The sequence below is a fragment of the Hemicordylus capensis genome, chromosome 3 (genome assembly GCF_027244095.1).
Source record: "Hemicordylus capensis ecotype Gifberg chromosome 3, rHemCap1.1.pri, whole genome shotgun sequence".
NCBI classification, from domain to species: domain Eukaryota; kingdom Metazoa; phylum Chordata; class Lepidosauria; order Squamata; family Cordylidae; genus Hemicordylus; species Hemicordylus capensis.
Genome location: NC_069659.1, coordinates 144,991,937 through 145,016,251, shown reverse-complemented (window position 1 = coordinate 145,016,251; position 24,315 = coordinate 144,991,937). Strand labels below are relative to the sequence as shown.

At 44.0% G+C, this 24,315-nt stretch overlaps 1 long non-coding RNA gene across 1 annotated transcript in view; it reads left to right on the top strand.

Moving 5' to 3' along the window:
- Positions 1-766: 766 nt before the first annotated feature.
- LOC128352494 (uncharacterized) overlaps positions 767-24,315 on the top strand; it is a 183,564-nt gene continuing 160,015 nt past the window's right edge. The window contains exons 1-2 of the long non-coding RNA XR_008320449.1: positions 767-903; positions 4,927-5,076. This is a non-coding gene — a long non-coding RNA (uncharacterized LOC128352494). The remainder of the gene's footprint in view (positions 904-4,926; positions 5,077-24,315) is intronic.

The window sequence follows — 24,315 nt, the reverse complement described above, 5'->3', positions numbered from 1 at the left end:
TTTAAGCTTACTGACTGTTGAAATGTACATTTTCTCTGTTACCATTTCTGCTCCTAGCTGTGGAAAACTCTAAGCTTTGTTATCACCAATTCCTGATTAAGGCGTCATTAGCAGAACGAGAGCTGGAGTCTGCCCAAGACATGACTGCATCTGAAAACCCAAATGGCCTTCTCTCCCCCTTTCCCCATAGTGATAAAAATATTGTAAGACACTACATATTTTGCAGTGTGGTGTCCTTTAATGGTACCCTTTTTAACGACAATGTTCTGCCCTTTATTGATATCCCCCAATCAGCTTCCTGACTCTGCTTAATGGTAGTAGGGTCAGCCCTGAGAAGAACTGTGTTTAGTGCATGCAAAAGATTATGTGCTACAGCAAGAGCAATGTTGGCAAGGCATCTCTAACCACAATGAAGAGCACGAGAGGGTACTTTTTACAATTACTACGTCCAAATCTTATTAAAGAAACCCATGCTACAGCCCACCCTCTGAAGGACTGAACACTGGGCCAGTGTCAGGATGCCATGTTACCTGGTTGCCTGTGCGGCCCTGTGGAATCTGGAGAAGGACGTGGCATCCCTCTTGTGGGGCTTTCATTGCCTTCAGGGGGTGGCAGGATTGAGAAGGATCCAGGCTGGTCGGATCCCAGTGGGATTGAGAAGAAAATGCAGGGAGAGCTGCAGGAAATAGCTCCAGGGCAACAGCTAGGTTGCATGGGACAGGAAACAGGAAGCAAAGTCAGGAAGGGGGCAGGGCTGGGAGTAGGCTTTAAGCCCTGTCAGCTCTGCACTGGGCATTTAAAGACAAGGCAGTCAATGATGAGAGGCTGCTTCTGAGTAAGGGAGCCAGGAGTTCTCCAGGACAGGGAATTGGCTGAGTGCAGCAAGGCAGGAGAAGGACTCAGGTGACAAACTAACTTTCTCCCCCGGCTGTTCCTGAGGCTGACCTTTTCTGTGCTTACCCAGTCATTCTGAGGTTCAAGAAGGGCCAGGAGCCCACCTCATCCCCTGGGAGTCTGACAGCCAATCAAAAAAAGTGTGGTCAATTGACCCATCAAATATTGCCCAATAATGGGCAAGGACTTTTAAAGACTATTAGAAAAACAAACAGGATACATAATTTAATGAGCAGTGGTTTTATACTTGCTCTACAAAAGCATGAGGATGTCCTGCCCAGGTTAGACTGTACATGAGAACAACTGGGATTGGGTCTGTTGCCAATGGGGCAGTGCCACCTAGTGTGTGCTCCCTTAACCCAAGCTAACTGCTCATGTGTTCTTTGGGGCTATGTTTAGTCCCAGCGGACACAGAGATGGGTGCTTACAGTACTGGCCTCCTGGGGGAATCCCCCAAAGCATTGTGCATGTCACGTGGTACATTGTGTGATTCATAGAGGCCGAGACAATTATTCTCAGCCTCAGATCAATCTGCCCTGCTCCACACTGCACAGAGCAGGGCAGGTCGTGTGGGAGTGCGCTCGTCTAGGGTTGCCAACATTTCATTTCCAGAATTGCCATAAATTCCAGAATGAGGGACACAAGTTTGTGGGAGTTGGCTGGGGGGTGGGCAGGGCTAGGAGGTGTATGCAGTGGTAATCAAGAGCATGAGTATCATTGACATATATGTAATTTAATTATATGCTATTGAATAAATGAGGGACAAATGCTATAGGGACCAACATTTCATTTCTGAAATGAGGGAAATCCTGCATAATGAGGGACAGTTGGCAACCCTATGTGCTCCGCACTCCCACCGAGTAACCAGCGATTGTCTGGGGAGAAGGCAGGCTTTTGAAATCCTTCCCCCGACCCACCCACTCGGTAGTGAATGGCCCCAAGCTGCTTTAGTAAAAACTTCCAAAAATTAGTTGACAATTTTGGTCATTCAATTAGCTTTTTACAAAATTGTAATGAATTTTGTACACAAGGTAAAGTTTCCACAGGTGTTGTTTCACTCTTAGGGTCAGCCCACAGTTACGAAATTTGTATTCCTTCATTTTTGCAACAAACAAGATAGAGTTGTGGGAAACCCTAGGAAGTGATTTTTGCCACTGCTGATTGATATCTAATTGTGTTTCTGCACCTGTTTGGAGAAGCCTACAGAAGTGCAGATATAACTGTGCTATGTTGTTAGGTTTGCCCCAGTTGCTGTACAGCTAGGGGGTAAGCATCCCTCTCTCCTGCCCTTGCTTTAAAAAAGACAGAAAAATAAAATAAGTAGGTAAGCTGGCACTACATAGTGGATTTTTTGTTTCATGGAATTTTTGACAGTATCTTATCATCATCAAATAATGGATGTCAATTGATCAATGTGCCAACCTGTTTCAGCCAGAAGGACATGCCAGGGTTTCCTACCCCCCTCCATGAGACAGAGTCGTTTACCCAGTCAAACGGTGGTGTGCTGAGAGAAGTCGCTCCAGTCGCAAGGACAACCCCAGTAATTACCTTTCAGAAATCAGGAAGGGCTTGGAGAGGCGGGCAACCGCTGCTGGGGGATGGGCAGGTGCAGCCCAAGAGGCAGCAGAATGGTGGAGATGGAATAGTGATGATATCAGCTTCACAGCTGCAGCCTTGTGTGGAAATGCTAGTGAAGGGGGTGCAGCTGGAGAAAAGGCCCCTTGCAAGGCCAGAGATTGGGTGGCCAATCCACTTGCCTGGCCGGGGAAGAAGGAGCAAGCTGGAAGGGGCGAAGTGTGTCCTAAATGTAGGGCTTTATTTAAAGCAAGGGGATGCCAAAGATGAGAAGATCAGCAGGGATGGGGTTTGTTGGCCTGGTGGACTCCCAGAGATGCACACAGACCTTTTCTCCTGCTGCAGTGGAGTGAATATACTTCCCTCCTCTCCCAATTCTGAGGCAATGCCTGTGCCTATAATTTAGTGAGAGAGGGTGGGAAGGTTAATTAGAGAATTAATCCTCTCTAAACATGGACAGGACAATTTTTCAAAGCTACCCACAATAAATCAGCACATATCCATGGAAGAAAAGCTTGCACTGAAATTTTAAAAGTGGCCATCATCCCCACTAACCTTGCATTAGATGCATCTGCACACTGGAAAAAAGTATCTCTGCTGTGGAGAGCTTTCTGAACTGTGTAGCAGTTATCATACAAGGAAAGCCAATATTATTTATTTTTACTTTTTAAAAAATAGTGCTATTCCTCTGAGAAGTGGTATACATTATTTATGTTTATCCTCACAACAACCCTTTGAGGTAGGTTAGGCTAAGAGATAAGTGATGAGCCCAGAGCCACCCAGTGAGTTTCCTAGCTGAATGGGGCTTTGAATTCTGGCCTCTGCGGTCCTAATCCAACACTCTAACCACTTCACTACGTTTTTGAATGATCTCACCAAAATTTTAGCTGATCTACCCTTCTCCCAGGAGTGCTTTGTGCAATTAAAAATATATATATGTCCCTGATGGTAGTGCTGTGAAGATTGTGCCCACCCCCATATTTATTTTTTTATTTTATTTTATCTATATAAAATGGCTCAGGGCAGTTTACATCATAATAACTGCTGAAGAACTTGGGAAACTCTCAATAAGGTTGTGCACGATTGCACATTTTGGAGGAGATTGGACTCCAGTCCCAGAAATTGGAGATTGGACTCCAGTCCCAGAAGTACCCCAGAAATTGTACTCACAGTAAATTATGGAATTATCACATTCAAGAATGTGATGTAACACCAGGGAATCTTCTTGGTTATTTTGTAAACTGTGTGTAAAATAATGGACTTAGAACTAAAAAAAATAAAAATAAATGCATGGGTGGGTAGGCAAGGCAAGATAGATGCCAGAAGATGGCTTCCCCCGCCCCCCCAACATGATCAGGGTATAGTGGAGGCGTAGAGTGCTGCTGCCATTGGGAATTCCAAAATGCTCCCCAAATCCCCAGTGTTGGAGAACTCTGAACCAAAATAGGCTTCCTAGGCTGGGTTTGGATTATTTCTGATTCCCTCTGAAATGACCCAAATCGGAGCATTTCTGACCTTCCAAACCCAATCTTGCACAACTCTAGCTCTCAACAGCAGGTACGTTTCTTCCGAGCACATGGGCAGATGGTTAGTGGGGATTCAGCCAGCATTTTTATTGGTAATGCTGCACCATCACATCCACCATCACAACAAATCTAATGCTTATCCATCCTCAGCCAGAAAGGTATCGTTTTTGTAATGGTTATGTTAATGAACACTTTGTTTCTTCACAAAATCTGCAGTCTCAATATATTTTAACCTTTTCCCACCACACTGTGGTGTGAAATAAATATATTTATTTATGTGAAATAAACATCACACTTGCATGATATTGAAATTAAACTCCTTCCTGTAAAAACCATCTTCATTTAAAAATATACAGTGCAACCAGAAGTGAATACACATCTGGTAAAATATCTGGGGCCTTTTGTTAAAACTGAAAATTGGTTAAGATCAAGGGAAATGACACATAATCGAAAAGAACTACAATTTAAATTTGTCGATTGAGTCTGTTATTGTTTTCTTATTTAGAATTCACTGCTATGGTCCAAGGACTGAAAATGGACCTACATCCTAGGGCATTTCACACATAACTGGGGTCATGTATGAAGAAGCACTTTGAATTCGCTCAAAGCCAGTTGCCAACATGCAAATGAACATAATGTATTGTAAACCCTTTGAAAATATTAGCCTGTCTCCTCCAATGATAAATGGCGGCACTTTTGAAAGGGCAGTAATGCAAATGGAAAAAAGAGGTGTGTCAGCTAATAGTGTATGGCTAAATTCAATGTTTATTATGAAATTTATTTGTACTGAATAGAGCTGAATACGAATGAAAAATTGGGTTTTTAATGACCATTTTTGGTAATGCCAGAACACCTCTGCCTTTGCACTTGTATTCATTTCACGTATTCATTTATATTGCATTCATTCTTAGTTTCTCTCATTTGTTCTCAGTGATGCCAACAATCAGATGGATTATGTAGCATTCTGACATCCTCCTCCTAACATGCCTGGTTAGGTGGCATAACCCATGTTACTAATCCAGGAAGGAGGAAGCAGCAGCAGGAGCCAGGACAGGCAAGGGTCCACACAGACTCAACAATGGTAGGTTAAGCCAGAATAAGGTGAATACAGTATTCACATTATTGTGTGAGGCAAAACTGGGGGAGGCAAAAAAATATTATTGGGGGGGGGAATTATTGGGGGAGGCAAAAAAAAAATCTACTCTACTGAAATGGCTGGTTGAACTTGGAAATATCCAGACATAGGAAACATAGGAAACTGCCATATACTGAGTCAGACCATTGGTCTATCTAGCTCAGTATTGTCTTCACAGACTGGCAGCAGCTTCTCCAAGGTTGCAGGCAGGAATCTCTCTCAGCCCTGTCTTGGAGAAGCCAGGGAGGGAACCTGAAACCTTCTGCTCTTCCCAGAGCGGCTTCATCCCCTGAGGGGAATATCTCACACATCAAGTCTCCCATTCATATGCAACCAGGGCAGACCCTGCTTAGCTATGGGGACAAGTCATGCTTGCTACCACAAGACCAGCTCTCATCTCCTTGCTCTCCTCTCCTTGTATTAGACTTGCTCTATTACAGGCAATAGTGGTTACTTCTGAAAGTTATACTTCAGTGAGAAGGGTAAGAGGGCAGAGAGGAGGATGTAGATTTTATCTTATCAAGCATCAAATATCTCTGCTCTTAATTATGAACCATGGTATTTATTAATGTTGCCACTAAAAATATTGTGCATCCTTAATGAAAAACCTTGACATTAGTTCTGTCATTTTTGGAAACCAAAAAGAAATGTCCTCCATGGAAGAAAACATCTTTCTTGAAGTTATTGACGAAAGCTGGCTTGTCCCAGTAGACCTGCTTTGAAAATACCCAATGTTTGCTTTCCTGGTTGAGGCAAGACCTCCCAAACAACTTTAAGTAGGCTGCAGCTGATTTTGATTGACTTTGTTTCTATTGCGGTGAAAGATGACTTCCATCTTGCAGTTAGAAAAAAGAAAAAACAACAGGCACAAAGCCCACTTGAAGTTAATATATAATTATTGAAGAATTCAAATTGTTCACTATGAGAAGGCTGAAAGGTTTCCATTAACACTGAATAATGTTTCTATTTTGGAGTCACAATAGATCATCTACTTTCAGCATGCATTTACTCTTTCTTGATAATCCTCAACTAATTTCCTTCCCCACCCCCCCCAAAAAAGACTTTAGTGAGTCCCAAGATCAAAATTTCAAAATCTGAATTAAAAAATATGCACATTTGTTAGAAGATTCTGTCTCAGACATGTAAGTCCACAAACACTCATGGACATATTTCGAGAATGGGGAAAAGGGTGCACCCCTCATTCTTTGAACATAATCATTACTGAATTCAATGGATTTGCATCCTAAATGTGACACCTAAAAGAAGGGTAGAACACCAACCTTAGAAACAAGGAGTGTGTGCCTGTGAATATGCAGAGTTTATTTATTCTGCCTGCTCTATTTGGGATTGAGAGGGGTGAAGGGTGAATCTTTCACACAAGTGTGGTTAGAAATTAACCATTGTTATCAGAGGAGCAGAAGAAGCTTATACCAATTCGGACCATTGGTACATCTAGCTTAGTATTTTCTACACCATGTCTGTACAACTTTGGCCCTCCTGCAGATTTTGGACTATAATTCTACTGGGCACATTGGCTGGGAAGGTTGGGAGTTGTAGTCCAACAACTGATGGAGGCCAAAGTTGTGCAGCCCTGGTCTACACTGACTGGCAGCAGCTTTTCCAAGGTCTGAGGCAGGCATATTTCCCAGCCCTGCCTACGGATGCAAGGGTTTGAACCTGAGACCTTCTGTGTGAAAAGCAGATGTTCTACCACTGACTAGGGATGTGAATGATCCATTCGATGAAGAACTGGTTTGTATCAAACTGGGCTGGTTCAGCAGTTCAATCACAGACCGAACTGGGGTTGGTTCGGTCTGCAATCTAACCGAACCAAATCCGTTTCAAGCAGACCAGTCCTACATTGAAAGGAGGTGGGGGGCAGTGAGAAAAATAATGTACAGTATTCCTTACTGGCCATCGCTCGCTGTCTCCCTAGTGCTACCCAAGTGCACAGAGGTCCATATTTACCATATTTACCTGTGGAGCAGTGGCATGGTTTCAGCCTCCGTGCATGCCTTGAAGCTATTTCTGTTGCCTCTGGGCATGAATGGAGGCTGAAACTCTGCCACAGCTGTGCAGGCAGCTTGGTAAATACAGACCTCCGTGTACTTGGGTAGTGCCAGGGAGGGGGTGAGCGGTGGCGCTGGTGCTGGCAGCCATGCCAGATGGTAAGAAGTACTTCACGTTGCTTTTCTCTCCCCACCCCACCCCTTTGTAGAGTTCTTCATCCCCACCCCTTTACTTGAAAAGGGGAATCCTCACCAGATTCCCCATTACAAGTATAGCCAAACTTTCAAACCAGTTCACTCAAACAAACTGGACCAGCCAATCAGTTCAACTGAACTGGTTTGGCAGCACTCAGTTCAGTTTGAATTCAATTTATGTAAATAAATAAATATAATATATGTAAGTGTGTGTGTGTGTGTGTGTGTGTGTGTGTGTGTGTGTGTGTATAAAATTTGAACCAAACCTTAAGTTCTGGTTCATGCACATCCCTATCATTGACCTATGGCCCCATCCCCAAAGCGGCATAAATGCATCTCCCATCCAAACACTGACCACACCAAGACCTGATTAGCTTCAGCATGTGTCTGTATTGTGTGCCCTCAGACCATGTTCTGGGACCCATACTTTATTTCGAGCAATGTAGGGAGTAACAGTGGCTGACTAGGGAGTGTCACCCCCTTCTTATTGAGAATAGTACCACCCATGGAGAAACTTGGGCTTGGATAAGGTCAAGCAGGCTTCCTACCCCTAGCAGTATACAAGAAGAGCATGGCTCTGACAAAACCACACCCAACAGCCACACCCAACTCTCCTGCAGGCAAGACACAACTCCGGGAGGAGTGCTGGTCTAAGGAAGGAAAGCTGGTCTTGTGGTAGCAAGCATGAATTGTCCCCTTTGCTAAGCAGGGCCCTCTGGTTTACATTTGAATGGGAGACTACATGTGAGCACTGTAAGATATTCCCCTTAGGGGATGGGGCCACTCTGGGAAGAGCACCTGCATGCTTGCATGCAGAGGGTCCCAAGTTCCCTTCCTGGCATCTCCAGGATAGGGCTGAGAGAGACTCCTGCCTGCAACCTTGGAGAAGCTGCTGCAGTCTGTGTAGACTCAGTATATGGCAGCTTCCTATGTTCCTATGAATGCTGGCAATGAGAGAGCAGCAGGAGAATGGCATGCTGATGTTTAATGGCATGCTGATGTTGTGGCTAAGCAATGGAGCAATGGAGGAGGAAAGCTCTGTAATGCTGTTAGCACTGCTGACAAGAGGGGGGTGGTGGAAGGTACACAAATGGCTTGAATGAAAGAAATGGTTGGAAGGAAGGGTGGGGGAAGGCAGTGGGAGGGGGTGTTATGGAAGGATGTGGTGATTGCAAGGGCATATTTAGGGCAGTGCAAGATAGTGCTGAGGAGGAGACAGAGACACAGCCCTAGGCTCCCCAAGAGGGAGGAGGGTGCATGCTATGAGCACAAGCTGGCAAAGAGCAAAGGTGACAGAACTCCTTTTCCTCCCTAACTGAGACACCCAAGGGGAACTTGTGGGATGTAACCTCAGCAGCACCGTCCCTTGGGGGGTTCGAGGCGAAGGGGCCCGCCCCTTGCCTGTGATGTCAACAGCATCTGACGTCAGATGCAGCAGTGGACGTGGCCTCACTCCGAAATGGAGCCGTGCACCTCATTTCAGAGCAAATGCCGGCCAGCACTCCCTATGCAGTGTGGCCAGGACCTGCTCTCCCTGCCGGGAGAACAGCTCCCGGCCACGAAGCGAGCACAGCGCTGCCGGTATTTGCTCCGAAACGGAGCATGTGGCCCCATTTCAGAGTGAAGCCACGCCCCCTGTGTCAGGAGCAGGGAGCGTGGGGCTTGCTTCCCCCCCTCCGGCAAACACACATGGTGGCAGCGGGCAGTTGCAGTGGCTGCCGCGTGCAGTGCTGCCAGGAGCCAAGCATGCGGGCAGTCGGCGAGGCTGCCCGCCACTCGCTGGCACAGCAGAGCCACTCCAAACGCGGGGCCCGGGGCTACCACCCCAGTTGCCCCACCCTAAGGTCAGGCCTGAACCTCAGGGAACAAAAAGACTAGATGAAACATGGGAGGCCAGTGTATGGCAGTGACACTAAAGAGCCCACCAAAATATATGTAACACATTGTAAAGAGTGACCTTCAAGCATCATATATAAGAACGGTTAGTGTGTAAACAAGACATGGTGATTATTACTATTACTGGTGGACAGTTTGGTGGTTTAAAACTTGTGTGCAATGACAACTCACTACAAGGCAGTATTTTCAGGAGTGACCATAACTGGTGGGAAAGAAGTTCATGCATGAAGAACTTATCACCACGTGACTGGGTAAACGGGTCGTGTTCATATATCTAGGGTGACGTAAGGAGGTTTATAGCAGGCAAGACCATTTTAGGTCAGTATTGCCTTCTCTGGCTGGCAGTGGCTCCCCATAGACTTAGGCAGAGGACTTTTCCAGCCCTGATCACTGAGAATCTTTAAGTGGGGGTGTTATAGACATGCATCAGCTCTACCAGTGAGATGTGCACAGTTTGTGGCCTGCTCAGACTGAAACATGCTGCAAGGAAAGCAATGAAACCGCTTATTCTGCCTGTGGTCCTGTAACTAAAAGATACAACGTGCCATGGGGAGGTGGGGGGGTGGAACGTACCCAGATGAATGCAAATCAATTCTCATACACTCTGTGAAGACATTTATAAGCTGAATGAGCTGACGCACAGTTTCAATTCTTCATCTGGAATTGCATAAATTTAAACTGGAATCTTGCCAGTTCTTTACTGTTATCACTTTTTAACCAAAGAGTATAAATGGACAGATAAAGTGGAAGGAGTTCTATAATTCTCAGATAACATTGTGCCTGCAGGATGCTAGAGATAAGTGGCAGAAGCTTCATTAACATAACATGACAATGCCAAATTAATTCTAATTATCCTGATCACTGAGCATTTAAATGAAAATGAAGACATTAAAGGTAACTAATTACCGAGAAGGGCATTTCTTTGGATGAATTATGAGGGGGTTTAAACAAAGACAGTGTAAAACAAAGAGCCTCCACTGCCCAACAGTTTGTCAGTTTATTTGTAGTGATTTCACCAGAGGACATTTGTTTTTCAGAAAACATCAAACACGGAAAACCCTTCTTTTCAGCTAATTGCATATTTTTATGGCATTTCTATCAAATATAATAGGCCTACTAATCACAACATAACTTGTGAGCCATTATCATTACATTAACAGGCTCAGTGGTCACAGGTTATAAAGTGGTGGTTTGCCAAGGGCCAATATGAAGATAAGCGGGGGGGTGGGGTGGGGGGAATCGGTGGAATTTTACAAAATACCAGTCCTAGAACCGTTTTTACATGTACAGAAATCAGGATTCCAAATCATGAGGAGAATCTTTGCATATATTTGACTCTGTCCTGTGCAGACAAATGTCAAAACCAGGACCCAGGGAACCATACTTCTCACCAATTTACTGTATTGTGCTCATGGTTGTGCTTGGAAGGGGCAGAGAGGGCAGTAGTTTCAGGGGGGTGGTGAGAGGTAGGGGTGTGCATGGTCCGGAGTCCCCCCCGGTCTGGCACGGGGGGGACTGTTACTTTAAGCGAGGGGTGGTAGTACTTACCCCCCCCGCCACTCTTCCCCCTCCAGCGCTGGTCATTTTAAACATCTTCTTGGGGCGGCAGAGTTCCTCCCTGCCACCCCTGCCCCCGTCGTTGATCCTTAAGGGTTAAAAGAGACTAGCGCTAGCGGCGCGTATGCACCCTGCTCGGAGTGCGCGCTCGTCTCTGACGCTGGAGTGCATGCCCCTGCCCATCTGAACCTCCGGACTGCCGAACCGGTCCGGAGGTCTGTAACAGTGTGCCCGAACCGAACCATGCACACTACTAGTGAGAGGAGACCCTGGTAACTGATAGTAATCCCCACCATCCTGTCCTTATCCTACCATAATTTATTATCATAGAAAATGAACCAGAGTGGGACTACAATATAGGAGTAAGCTTAATAACTATTTACTCCAAGGTGTTCACTTATTTAAGGATACAGTAGCTCAGAAGTGGCCAACCTGAGGCTCTCCAGCTGTTGTTGGACTACAACTCCCATCATCCTCAGCTGCAATTTCTAGTAGTCCATCGATAGCTGGAGAACCTCAGGTTGGCGTCTTCACTACTCTTGCATGAAAGAGCAAGTTGGGGCAGAGAGTCTTAATTTTGAAGTCTTTAAATAGGCTTTATCTATATGCAAAAGGTTATGAAGGCAACCATGTGTGTGGTTGCAAAGAGAAGACTCCTTTTTCAGCTCAGCTGATCCCTAGATGTTATCATTTTCCTTTGTCACCCAACTGCTAGCATCCTTGAGGATCTATCCCACCCCTCCAGTGACAACTCTGGTGCAACTCTTTTGACAAACACTCCGCCCCGCCCCCAACCATTGTGCTGCCATATATTTAATCTGAAGCATGTTCAGATTTATTTGTGTTGGCCACAGAATATAAAATAAAGAACAGAAGCAGGATAATCCCAATAACTCTAATGGAAAGCAAACATCTTTTAAAAATGAGAGTGATAATGATCACCAAATGGCAAACCTCCCTAAGACATTCTTACATCATCAGCAACAAGAATAATAATGATAATAAATTTATAATCCAGCTAAAATTACTGGATTGTATTCAGAAATTAAATAAAACAGGCTCTGCTGATAGACTTACAATCTAGAAGGACTGTAGGTTACCATCTTTTACATGTGTGCCAAGATAAGTTTGACTCTGTTTTTATACAGCCAGAGCAACAACAGGCATTTCTTGTGCAAACCCTTATTGCTATTAAGAAGCAGAAATTCTATATTTTTTTTTGTTTAACTTTTTAATCCATTGCATGGCAGCATACTCTGTTAGCCCTAGATCCCCCATCTGTAATATAGGGATAATAACTTTACAGGCTTATTGAAGGATTAGTGAGATAAGGTATGTGAAGTGCTCTGTGAATTGAGGAAGAGTACAATATAATACTAAGGGTTAAACTACACATTATCTGGGCAAATATTTATTTTCATACCAGCATGTTCTAAGACCAGTGGTTCTGTCACAAGGGAGTTTAATCCCTTCTGTGCTTGGTGATTCTCTCCTGCAAATGCTTCAAGGGGCTATTCCTCCCCCACTTCCCATTTTGGAACTCAGCACAAGAGGGGAATGAAAGCTGTTTTTTTCTAAAGCATAGGCCACATTCACACGTAATGCAAAACCGCACCCCTATCCCCCTACTCTCCCTTCCAAATTCAGAGGTAACTGAGAGTGTCCTCTCTGCAGTCAGTGAGACTGCAGAGGGGAAAGGGGACTGGCTGTGCAAGTTTCCTTCTTGACTGAAGGAACAGCCCACACAGCCGCACTGCATGGACAGCCCACACAGTCAATCACACCAGAATAGAGGCAGGAGCTTCCTCCTTCAACTCTGGTTCCAGGGGACGCAGCCTGCAGTTCCACATTTGGACGTACCTCAGGCTGTGCCCAACCTCAGGTTGTGGTGACAAAACTTACTACAGCGTGAGGATTCAGACTGTAGTTTCAAAACGGAATCCTTGATTTTGTCACTGCACCAAACTGGATTTCCCCGCATTCAGATGTAACGTCCGCATAATTGCTGGAACATTCAACTGCTGTTCTACATTATGTGCAAATGTGGCCATAGTTTCCATTATGTATGAACTCAGCTAACTGTGGTTTATTATAACATTAATTAGTTTAAAAACCAGGATATTAAACCGAGATTCAATTCTCATTTGTTTTTACATACTGGAGTTTGAACAAACCAGTTTCCTGAGGTTGTACATAACTCAGAACTGTTATTTAAAATTAAAAGCAGTAGCATTCACTATGGCTTTTAGGAAAGAACTAAAGACGCATCTCTTCAGCCAAGCTTTTTAGCTTTTTGGTAGGTTTAATGGGTATTTTAATTTGGTTTTTTGTGTTTTAATTGTAAAGATTTATTGGTTTTATTGCTGTAAATAACTTAGAGACTTCATTAGTGGGTGGTATACAAATATGTTAAATTGAATGAATGAATGAATGAATGAATGAATGAATGAATATTTTGTGCAAGACAGAGGAGACAAGAGGTGGGAATGTTGAGCCCATAGCTCGCCAAGACTCATTCATGTAGCACTAATGAAGTGGACCATTGTGTGTGCACTTTTCATAGGCTGACATCCTGACTACTGAAACACTGGTGCAATGTGAGAAGCAACACTGCTTCTGAAAAATTCAATTCACTCCACTCCACTGCTGGCACAGCAGTTGGGGGCAAATTTCAACAACCTCCCCTCCCACAGGAAGCACTCTGTGCCACCTGGAATTATGTACCTGAGGGTCATGCAACTCTCAGTGACATGTTTTTGGGTAACACAGAGAATTCAGGGGGAAGGGGAGGTCACTAAAATTCCCCCCATGCACACATATTCACACCAGTATAGGTTATTCTAGAACTCTTTAGAAGTATAGGGTTTTCTTGGATTTTCACTGAGAGAGAGAGAGAGAGAGAGAGAGAGAGAGAGAGAGAGAGAGAGAGAGAGAGAGAGAGAGAGATCTGTCTAATGGATGGGCAGGCTACATGATATGATGAATATTTATATACTGCTTTTCTACAAAAATTCCCAATGTGGCTTATGGGGGGGGGCGCCCTTCCTGTCCCCAAAGGGTTCACAAACTAAAAAAGAAATATAAGATGGACACCAGCAACAGCCACTGGAGGGATGCTGTGCTGTTGATGGATAGGGACAGTTGCTCAGTTAGCAGGGGAATGATACCATCCTGTGTAACTAACATACAGAAGACAGATAAAGGATCTTCTCAAATCACCGCACCTGGTTTGCAATACCAGCCAGCCAGCCTTCCAATTGGGCTCACATTCAGGACTAATCTTTCCCCAGAATTACTTAAACCCAGAGTAATACATGAAGATGAAATTCCAGCAGCATCGATCGACTCCTAGCACCTTTTATTCTAGTGATCACTAGGGGCATTTGGAGTAGCGCCAGTGAGGAAGGGCCTTCCTCTTTATTTCCCTCTTGTCACTCTGTCTGATCTGGCTTTCTGTGATTGGTAGACTGATAATCTCATGGCCTATCACTCTACTTTTCTTGCTCCCAGACTGCCTCTAGCTACTGGTCAATGACCATAATAAAGGTTCTGGTTCTGCACTGTCTCTTACTTTCCTCGCTGCTGCAGACTCCATTAGCCATGCAGCTTCTTTCTCTCTCTCCCTCTGCTCTGCACTATGGATATAGAAAGCACAGGGAGACAGGCTTTTCTATCCAAGTATGTAACTTCCCCAATAAGTCTTAAACGTCTGTCTCAAGCTACTCTTTAATGAGCTTGCTATTCTCACACATGCTTGCTTGCTATAACTGGGGTGAGCTAAACCTCTCCCCACCCCCTCCAACAATACATTGCTAAAAACTGAAAGAAAGAAAGAAAGAAAGAAAGAAAGAAAGAAAGAAAGAAAGAAAGAAAGAAATTCCACCAAGATGCATTTACAGAAGAGGGCTGCAAACTTTAATTTACTTCATTGATTAATCTGCTCCTGTTATATTTGATTAATTGGGTGAAGGTAAAATTTTAATGGGGAGTTGAAAGTTTAAGACACACATTTATTTTTCTAAAAGTATTTTGGATTTTATATGTTACTGTAACAGACAATGAGAGAAAAAATATTCAGGATGCCCTTTCCCTATAATAATTAATGAGAACTAATTGCAAATTACTAATGTTTTGATAATATGCAAATTTTTCAAATGCAGTACATGAATGAATTTGTTAAAAGGCAAACAGTTAATCAGCTAACAGTTATTTAATTGGTTGGCAATGCTGATTCATTGAATCCAGATTGTGATGCAGCAGACAGACAGGTTCTTGCTCCATTAGACTTTTGTTGATTGAAGCAAAACTTTACAGGACAGTTTTGGAGGGACTAAGGATCTGATGCAATGCCACTGATACACTTTCCCCCATATATGAAATCCCTTCCAGGTTTACTAGGAGATAACTCCTAGTGACTTCCATGGCATTTACTTCCAAGTAAAGCTTGCAGCTTTAGGGACCATTCTTTTTCAAAGACAAGTTTTGCAATTTGTTGGATTTGCAGAAGTGCTACATTCATGAAATTCCTGCTAAATGTTACCAAATACAGTATGTAGAAGTAGGTATATATCTAAATGCTTCCAGGTAATTGTGTCCTTGTAATAGTATAAACCAACCAAAGTGTTTCAGTGTAATTTCTGGTAATTGTAATTGCTGGTGTCTGGTAATGTAATTGCTGGTGTCCATCTTTTAGATTGTGAGCCCTTTGGGGACAGGGATCCATCTTCTTATTTATTTATTTATTATTTCTCTGTGTAAACCGCCCTGAGCCATTTTTGGAAGGGCGGTATAGAAATCGAATGAATGAATGAATTTCGTAGACTAAGACCAAATATTTCAGTTTGTAAGAAAGGCTGATCACTCTGTCCTCACCAGCTCCTGCATTTCAACAGAGATATAACATTCTGTAAGAAAATTCTGGCACTTCTGATGTGGTTTCACTTAGCATATGGCAGTTGTATTTTATGAGAGAACATTTCCTGGTAGAATTCCCATGAGGGAGGTGAATTGAATCAGTCCATCCATAGTCTGGAAAAGCCACCTCCTTTCCTGCTTCTCATTCTTCCTCTTCCTCTTCCACAGCACAAAGTAGTGTTTCTCCTTTTAGCCCCTGTCAGGAATTTATAGTCAAATAAGAGTGACAAGCAGCTTTTATTTTTCGGCCTCTACTGGTGGAGTTTGGTTTGAAACTGGAGGACACGAGCAAATGGCCATGCTGGCATGATATCTAAATCTATAACAAAGAAAGTTTGAAAGGTTGGTAATTGCAAATCAAACATCTGGCTCCACATGAGAGCATAGCTGCTACTTGGGGAACCAGAACAATCCCTTTATAATAATGCCACTGAGGAAGGCCCATTCAGGGGCGTAGCAAGGTTGGAGTGGGCCCAGAGATGAGATTTTAAAATGGCCCCCCCCATTCAAAGTCCAGGGCCTCCACACACCCCAGGCCCCCAAGGATTTAAGCCTGATATTCCAAAATGAGTATGCTGCCTGGAAATACATTTCACTGAATACACACATGCACACTTCACAATATATAGTGATATACATTGAGTACTATACATTTGTTTTACTTTTAATGCCTAGAACACACTAGAAAGATGAATGATTAAAATGGACCCCTTGCTGCAGATTAGCAAAGGAGACTTTCAACCATGCAGGGTGAGCCTATGTTTGTTTTCTCAGAATTCTGAACCAATTCAGTCAAGTTTGATTCCAGGAGGTTTTTCACACAAGGCTTTTAAAGCCCTTTAACACACATCTCCTCTGGAATGGAGGTGCTGCATTCACACATTGGCCAGATTTACCCTGAAGTCCCTGCAAGTTATTGGGGAGCAGTTCACACAAAAGAAAAATAAAATAAAATAAAAGCACCACACATGCTTCACAGTTCTCACTCAGACCTTCTGGGTTGCAAAACAACTTGAACATAAGTGCATTTATAAATGAATGAATAAAATAAATATAATACTGTTTCTTCCAGAAGTTTTTGTAATTTTCTGCCATGAAACAAACCACTTATAGGACTTTTTAGATAGTTTTTTTTAAGCCAGCAAATTTTCCAAGCTGTTTAAAAATAAATATTCAGAGACTTCTCAGTCCCTCCCCCCCATATCAAAGCCCTATGGCAAGCAGATGCCTATATATCGGGGGCGGGGGGCGGGGAAGATAACCACAAAAAGGAGTTCACACTCTACCTGGCAAATGCTGGGTTCGGCAGGGCAGCAAGGGGTCTTCTGCTGCAGAGACCAGTGGTGGCCACTCTGGCTGCCTCCTCCTTCCTGGCTGGCTTGGGCCCTGCTGGAGTTCAGGCTTCACAGAAGCCTACAGGAGGCCTCCCTGGAAGCCCCACCCACCCGCCGATCAGCTGAGAGGCGGGAGAAAAGGAGCTCTTTGCAGCTTGTCTGCTGCCTGGATTGCCGGCCAGGAGAACAAGCTGGAGAGACGGCAAACAGGGCAAGTGGCTGAGGGGCCTTGGGGCTGGGCAGGGGGCAATGGGGAGTCACGTGAGGTGCCTCTGGGGGGCCCCTCCAGGCAGTGGGGCCCCCAGACAACTGTCTCCCCTTGCCCGATCATTGTTACGCACCTGGGCCCATTATAAGCCGAAACGCATTTGGATATGGTAGAAAAGGAAGGACATTCCTTATAGATGACCTGCAATTGCTGTTAACGCCCCATAAGATACAGAATTTACATCTTCATCTGATTTAAGGAGAACTGGATCCTCCTTCTGTTCATGTTGGACTTCCAGATACCTAGAAGTTTGACTTATGGAGGACTGGCTTGCAAGTTGCATATTTATTTTGGGGTTCTCAGCAGCAAGGCAGATTGTTAATTCTCACTTTTCACATCTGTTGCTCTATATCCTATTGTTACGTGTTCTTACATTTTTATATACGTTGTCCACATTAATGTGTTAAAAAGAGTTTTTATTAAATATTTATCTTTATATTACCTTTCTATTTCATGGTATTTGGAGGTTTTGCATACTTCCACCATTTATGAATGAGATAGTTTTTAATGCTCCATGCATATTTTTTAAATTCAAGTTTTTAGGCTATTATATGGTGGTGGGTTCTTGTTGGGTCCTCCTGTAGTTTGGTTTTATGTCCAGCATCTGTAAACATATCTGTACTTTGGTGAGCCAAATCTTAACTGCAGATTCAAAAGTATCAAAATTTATGCATCAAAATTCTTAAAATTCATCAAAATTCAGACTGAATTTGGATGTAATAGGAAACCAGAGGTCCCTTTACCTCAGGTTTCCCAGGCCACATGTGCAAATTGAGGAAACCAGAGTTAAGGACAAAAAGGGACTCATGGTTTCCCTTCCCAATCTCCACCCCTTCAGTCGTCGCCCTTAAATCTGGTTCTGCGGCACCAGTGTTACATCCGAATACTGGCACTGCAGTTTTGGTTCCATGGAACCAGAGTTGAGAGAGGGAGCTCCTACCTCACTCCAGCCCAATTGGCTGTGTGGACTATCGTTTTGTCAAGAAGGAAGTCCGCACAGCCAGCTCCTCTGCCTCACTGCGGTCTCGCTGACTGCAGAGAGACAGCTTACTGAATGTCCAAATGCAGAGGGAACGGTGACTCCATTATGTGAATTTGGGCTCAGTATCAAAGTGTGTAGGAAACAAAGAACGTATGCTTTGATTCTCTTTGCTACCAAAATGTTGCCTAATATCAAATTTGAAGAATTTCAACATAAACCAAAAAAACACTTTCAATAAGGTTATTTATCTCTGCCTAAGTTGGCAATAGATTTTACCTAAATAAAAATTCAAAGCAAAATTTTAGGCTTATCCTCAAGTGAATCATGTAAAGAAGTTTGAGAGAAGTGAAAAAGATTTTCATAAACTTAGCAAAATCTCTCCGAGTGTTTCTACACATCCCTAAGGTTGCCACCAGATTTCCCCTAAAGTAAAATTGTAAGTGATTTGAAGTGAGTTTTCCTCAAGCCTGGCCTGGTGTCAGTATTAAGTATTCTCGGGCAAATGCAGAGACACACAAGGAGGTGCACCACTGATGCCTGACATGATGGAAAATAAAAGTGGTGGGCACCTGCCAGAAAAAAAAATGTTTTTTTTCTGTTGCTGGCTCAGCCGTAGAAAAATTCTGGCACCTGCTGGCTAGGACACTGTTCTTTCTACAGCTGAGTTAGTGGGAGAAGCAGCAGTAGTCTAGATGGCAGGCACCCATCTAGACTTATCATATTTTCATCCCCAAAATGCAATGTCCCATGTAGCATCACACATAATGCTGTGTGAGCCATGGGGAAAAGAACATGGCAGACACGTTCCAGTTAGGACAATGTTGTTTCTGCTGCTGTGTGGCAGAAACAACATTGTTCTAACCAGAAGACACTGTCAGGCTAGAAGAATGTTGATTTTGATGTTGGTTCAGCAACAGAAATATTTATTTATTTGAAATATTTATACCCTGCTCCTCCAGTACTGGGTCACAGCATTAATCAAATAGAGGCAATATAAAATAAAATAAAATAAAAATTAGAAATTAAACAAAAGATCAAGCTAAAATCACATTTTAAAAGTTTCAAATTAAAAGTTATTACTACCAAGTAAAACAAACCAACCAAACAGTGTTCTTCTTCCTGACTACTCCTTTCAGCTACAACACTGTTGATTCTGCTTCACAACAAGTTAGTAACAAATGACCACATCAGGTTTCCATGGGCATTTGCTAACAAAGGGGTTAAGAACATAGGCAGCTGCCATATACCACTGTACCATTGTCTGCACAGACTGGCAGTGGCTTCTCCAAGGTTGCAGGCAGGAGTCTCTCTCAGCCCTACCTTGGAGATTCCAGGGAGGGAGCTTAGAACCTTATACATGCGAGCATACAGGTCTTCTTTTTAGAGTGGCCCCATACCCTAAGGGAAATATCTTATAGTGCTCACACATGTCTCCCAGACAAATGTAACCAGGGTGGACCCTGCTTAGTAAAGGGAACAATTCATGCTTGCTACCACAAGACCAGCTTTCCTTCCCTGTTATATGTCTTTGGCTGCCTTTGGATATATCACAGAACCATGGGTCCAATGGACCTGCGGTTCTTCACCCCCATCTCCCAGATTTCAAATTCTCATTAGGATGAAACAGAGATCTCCTTCTCTGCAGTCTCGCTGACTACAGAGAGGAGGGGCTGACTACTGGCTGTGTGGGCTTCCTTCTTTCATGAAGGACAGCCTGCACAGCCAATAGCAGCTGGAGCAAGGGAGGAGCCTGCTCCCTCACTCTAGTTGGGAAACAGGCAGATTGCAGTGCCAGTGTATGGATGTAATGTTGGCACTGCAGAACTGAAGTTCCAGGAAGATTCTTAGGCAGCAGGGTTCATAATGAAGAAGGTATTCTTTTAAATACCATGGGCCCAAGCCATTAAGGGCTTTATAATTAATAACCAGCACTTTGTATTTTGCCCAGAAACCTATTGGTAGCCAGTGCAGATCTTTTAGAATTGGAGTAATATGGTCTTTACAAGACATCCCAGAGACCAATCTGGCAGCAGCATTCTGCACCAATTGCAGCTTCTGGACAATGTACAAAGGCAGTCCCACATAGAATGCATTACAGTAGACAAGCCAGGAGGTTACCAGCATATTCACCACTGTCTTAAGGTCACTCACTTCTAGGAAAGGGTGCAGTTGGTGAACCAGTCAAAGCTGATAAAAAACTCCTGGCCACCGCTTCCACCTGAGGTATCAGAGAGAGGGTTGGGTCCAGAAGTACTCCCAAACTGTAAACCTGTTCCTTCTGGGGAAGTTTAACCCCATCCAGAACAGGCAGATCTATCCCATTTCCCGTACAGCGGCATCCTAAAGTGAGCAATTGTATCTGGTTTGGATTCATTCTCAGTTTGTTAGCCCTCATCCTGCCCATTACTGCCTCAAGGCAGGCATTTAGGGATGTTATGTCATTGCCTGCTGAAGGTGACATGAAGAAGTAGATTTAAGTATCATCAGCATACTGATCACACCCTGCACCAAATCCCCTGATGATCTCTTCTAGTGGTTTCATGTAGATGTTAAAAAGTATTCGAGATAAAATGGAGCCCTCAAGGACACCATACAAAAGTGTTTGCTTTGTAAAGCAGCAGTCTCCAAGTAATACCTTCTTAAATCTGCCTGAGAGGTATAAAAAGAACCACTGCAAATCAGTACCCCCTACACCCAGTCCCCACAGGCAATGGTTAATGGTATCGAAAGCAGCTGAGAAATCCAAAAGGCACAATAGAGTCACACAAAGAGCGCCGGAGGGGGTTCTGTGGGGAGAGTGGGCTTAGCCCGCTCTCTCTGCAGATGAGCAGCCACTTGTAGCTGGGTGGCCAGATTGGATGCCCACATGACTGCCGGCTCCATCATGGAGCCGATAAGGGCGGCGGGGATCAGGGGCTGTGCGGCCCCAGAAGTTTCAGGATGCCTCGCGCAAGCGCGCCGGGCATCCTAGAGAAACCTCTGAACCTGCTTGCAGCCTCCCAGCAGGGGTCTCCTCATGCTTCGCCATGACACAGAGCCGCGCTGTGGTGGCACACGATCAGAAAACTCAGGTTAGCGGAGTGCTCGCTCCACTAACCTGGGCTAAGGGGAGGGCTACTTTGGCAGGCTAGCCGCCAGAGAACCACTGGGCTCACCTGTAAGCCCGCTGGTTCTCACAATGGGGAAAAACCAGGCTGTGCTTGGTTTTCCCCCATCATGATAATAGCCTCTCTCTGTCTCAGTGCCCCTTTGGAGTTCATCCATCAGGCTGACCAAAGCAGTCTCCACCCCATAATCTGCCTGAAAGCCAGTTTGAAAAGGGTCTAGATGGTGATATATTCCAACTTCAGCACAAGTTATGATGAAAAACAAACAATAAATGCACATTACATCCAAGGATGTCACATTCATTCTTGGTGCCATCTGCTAGCAATCTACGGCAATCTGGGAAACAACCAAGTTTTTCAAACTCCTTTTATTCTAATTTGAAAAAAATAGTTGTTTCACAGATTGCCACAGACTGCCAGCAGAAGGCACCATGAATATTACACGACATCCTTGAACACAGTGTGGATTTCCTGTTCCATTTTTTGGCATGATTTGCACTCAAGTTGAAATGTATTGGTGTCTGGAAGAGCCCTTGCTTGAGATGGGGATTCTTAACATGGTCCTGACCCAGCACAACATTAAGAACCATTACTTGATCCAGAGATTTGTTTAATGCAGGGATAGTAATGTACACACACACACACACACACACACACACACACACACACACACACACACACACCATCTGCCTGATTTCCCAATCTTGTTAACAAAGGAAGAAGTCATATACATTAAAAAAAAAATTATAATCTTGAAGACCTGGCCATTTAAAAATTATTTCTGCATAATCAAAATGTAGCTGCATTGCAATTACTTTTGCACATGTTGCTTAGCATTTCAAAGGTTCAAGCTTGATTCAAACCCTTAAGAGGAAACAAATGGATTAATTTCGCTCTTGAAATGAAATTATCGACCTGACAGAGGATAACTGTCCCTCAGGTAAATAATATCAGGGCTTATTTTTAGTTTTGTTTTTGTAAAGAAAGGCCTTATGGTGTCTGTAGATAGCAGAGACTCCCTCCACCTTTATGCTCAATTTTAAAGATCTGTGCAAAGGCTATGGCCTTTGGAGTAAAACATTATTAGCATTGTTCCAATATCTTTAAGGTCCCATGAAAACAAATCAAGATTCTGTTGCTTTTGTTAGTCACCAAAATGATTCCAAGGCTTTCAAAAGGTAGTCAGAACTGAACTATGAACTGATTCAGATAGTCTGGCTTCTTAAAGGAAGCAGGACGGGGATCATTTCAGAGGATGCCCATCCTGACATCACTACAGGCAGAGGTGTAGCCACCATTGAACATGGAGGTACAAATGTCCCTAGGTCTCTGAGGTTGTGAGGGGCACCATGGAACCCACTCCTCACTCTCCAAGGCACAAAAAGAAACCCCCAGGCAGTCAGTGCTTGAATGAAGCACTGACTGGGAAGGATTGGGAGAGGGGCCAAGTGGCCCTTCTTCCCAATACTGGCCACACACCCTGCATCAACGTCAGATGCAGTGGGCATGGCCAGTATCAGGAGGAGGGGCTGCTCAGCCCCTTTTCCAAACCATCCCAGTCATTCAGACACAGACCCCTCTCCCAAACCTCCCCATTTCATTCAGACACAGAGAGTGTGACCAGTGTCAAGAAGTGGGCTGCTCAACCCCTCTCCCAATCTCACAAGACAGAAAAGGAAGCTCCCAGCCAGTGCTTGAATGAAGCGCTGCCTGGGGAGGATCGGGAGAGAGGTTTCTGATACTGGCCATGCCCCTGCATATGATGTTGACACAAGGTGTGTGGTTTGGGTGCACTAATGCATTTACAAAGGGGTAGGGGTCGCCGGTGGCAGCTTGTCCTCCAGCGAGCTTTCTACACTTCTGACAACAGAACATCCTGATATGTTGTTTGGCATCCTTTAATCATGTGAGGGGGTGTTCTTCTGATTCACCTTTCTATATGCACTCCCAACCCCCATGAAACTTGTGTAGGGGGGTGATTTAGATGAATGCTCATCTCATGTGATTAAAGGATAATCCAGCACCATGTTGGGACATTTTGAAAGGATGTTGGGATTCGCACCTCTCAGGGCACCCCATCCTTCTTGCGTGAAGAAGCTGATGTTCACCTCAACAGTATTCACCAACAATTCCCAGCTGTAAAACAGAAACACTCCTGTGCACAAGTGCTTAGGTGGAGCAGAGGAGAGAATCTAGCAAACCAGGCATGGGCCCTAAGGTTCTCAACCTCCAGGACTGGCCTGGCACCATTCTCCAGGTGACTATTGAGAGCATTCCTGGAGATGTTAATGGCTTGATATTGGGGGTGTGTGTGGGAGGAATGGGGGAAACACTTACAGGAACAGCTACAAGTCAGAGTTGGCAACCCATGGGGCCAAGGGCAAAGCTTTGTGGGTTTTGTTACACAGAGACAGGGAAGAAATAATCCATAAATTACTCTGAGCTTGACATGGTAGATAAAAAGTTATAAATAACTACTCTAAGTGATCTTAACTATACCGCCTATGCTGTAGAAGGAAGGAAGGAAGGAAGGAAGGAAGGAAGGAAGGAAGGAAGGAAGGAAGGAAGGAAGGAATAGAAGGCAATATTCCAGATTGCCTTATATTCCAATTCATCTCAGAACTGTAGGACTGAATTCCAGTTCATCTCAGACTAGTACAATTGTTCCTAATAAACAAAAACAACAACAAATGCACTGCATGTATGATACTGGCTGGATCAACTTTTGTGGGTGCAGTTGCAGCACTATGCTTAACTTTAGCTATATAGAATTCTTTATGACATGAAGCAAATTCTGATGAACCATTCTGGGAAACTGAAGATTGCATATTGCTGCCCCTGCAAAAGGTGATTCAGTGTAGTCTTACCTGTGTTATGTTTATAAGCAATATGAGGAAAGTTCTCATTCATTCACAAATACAAT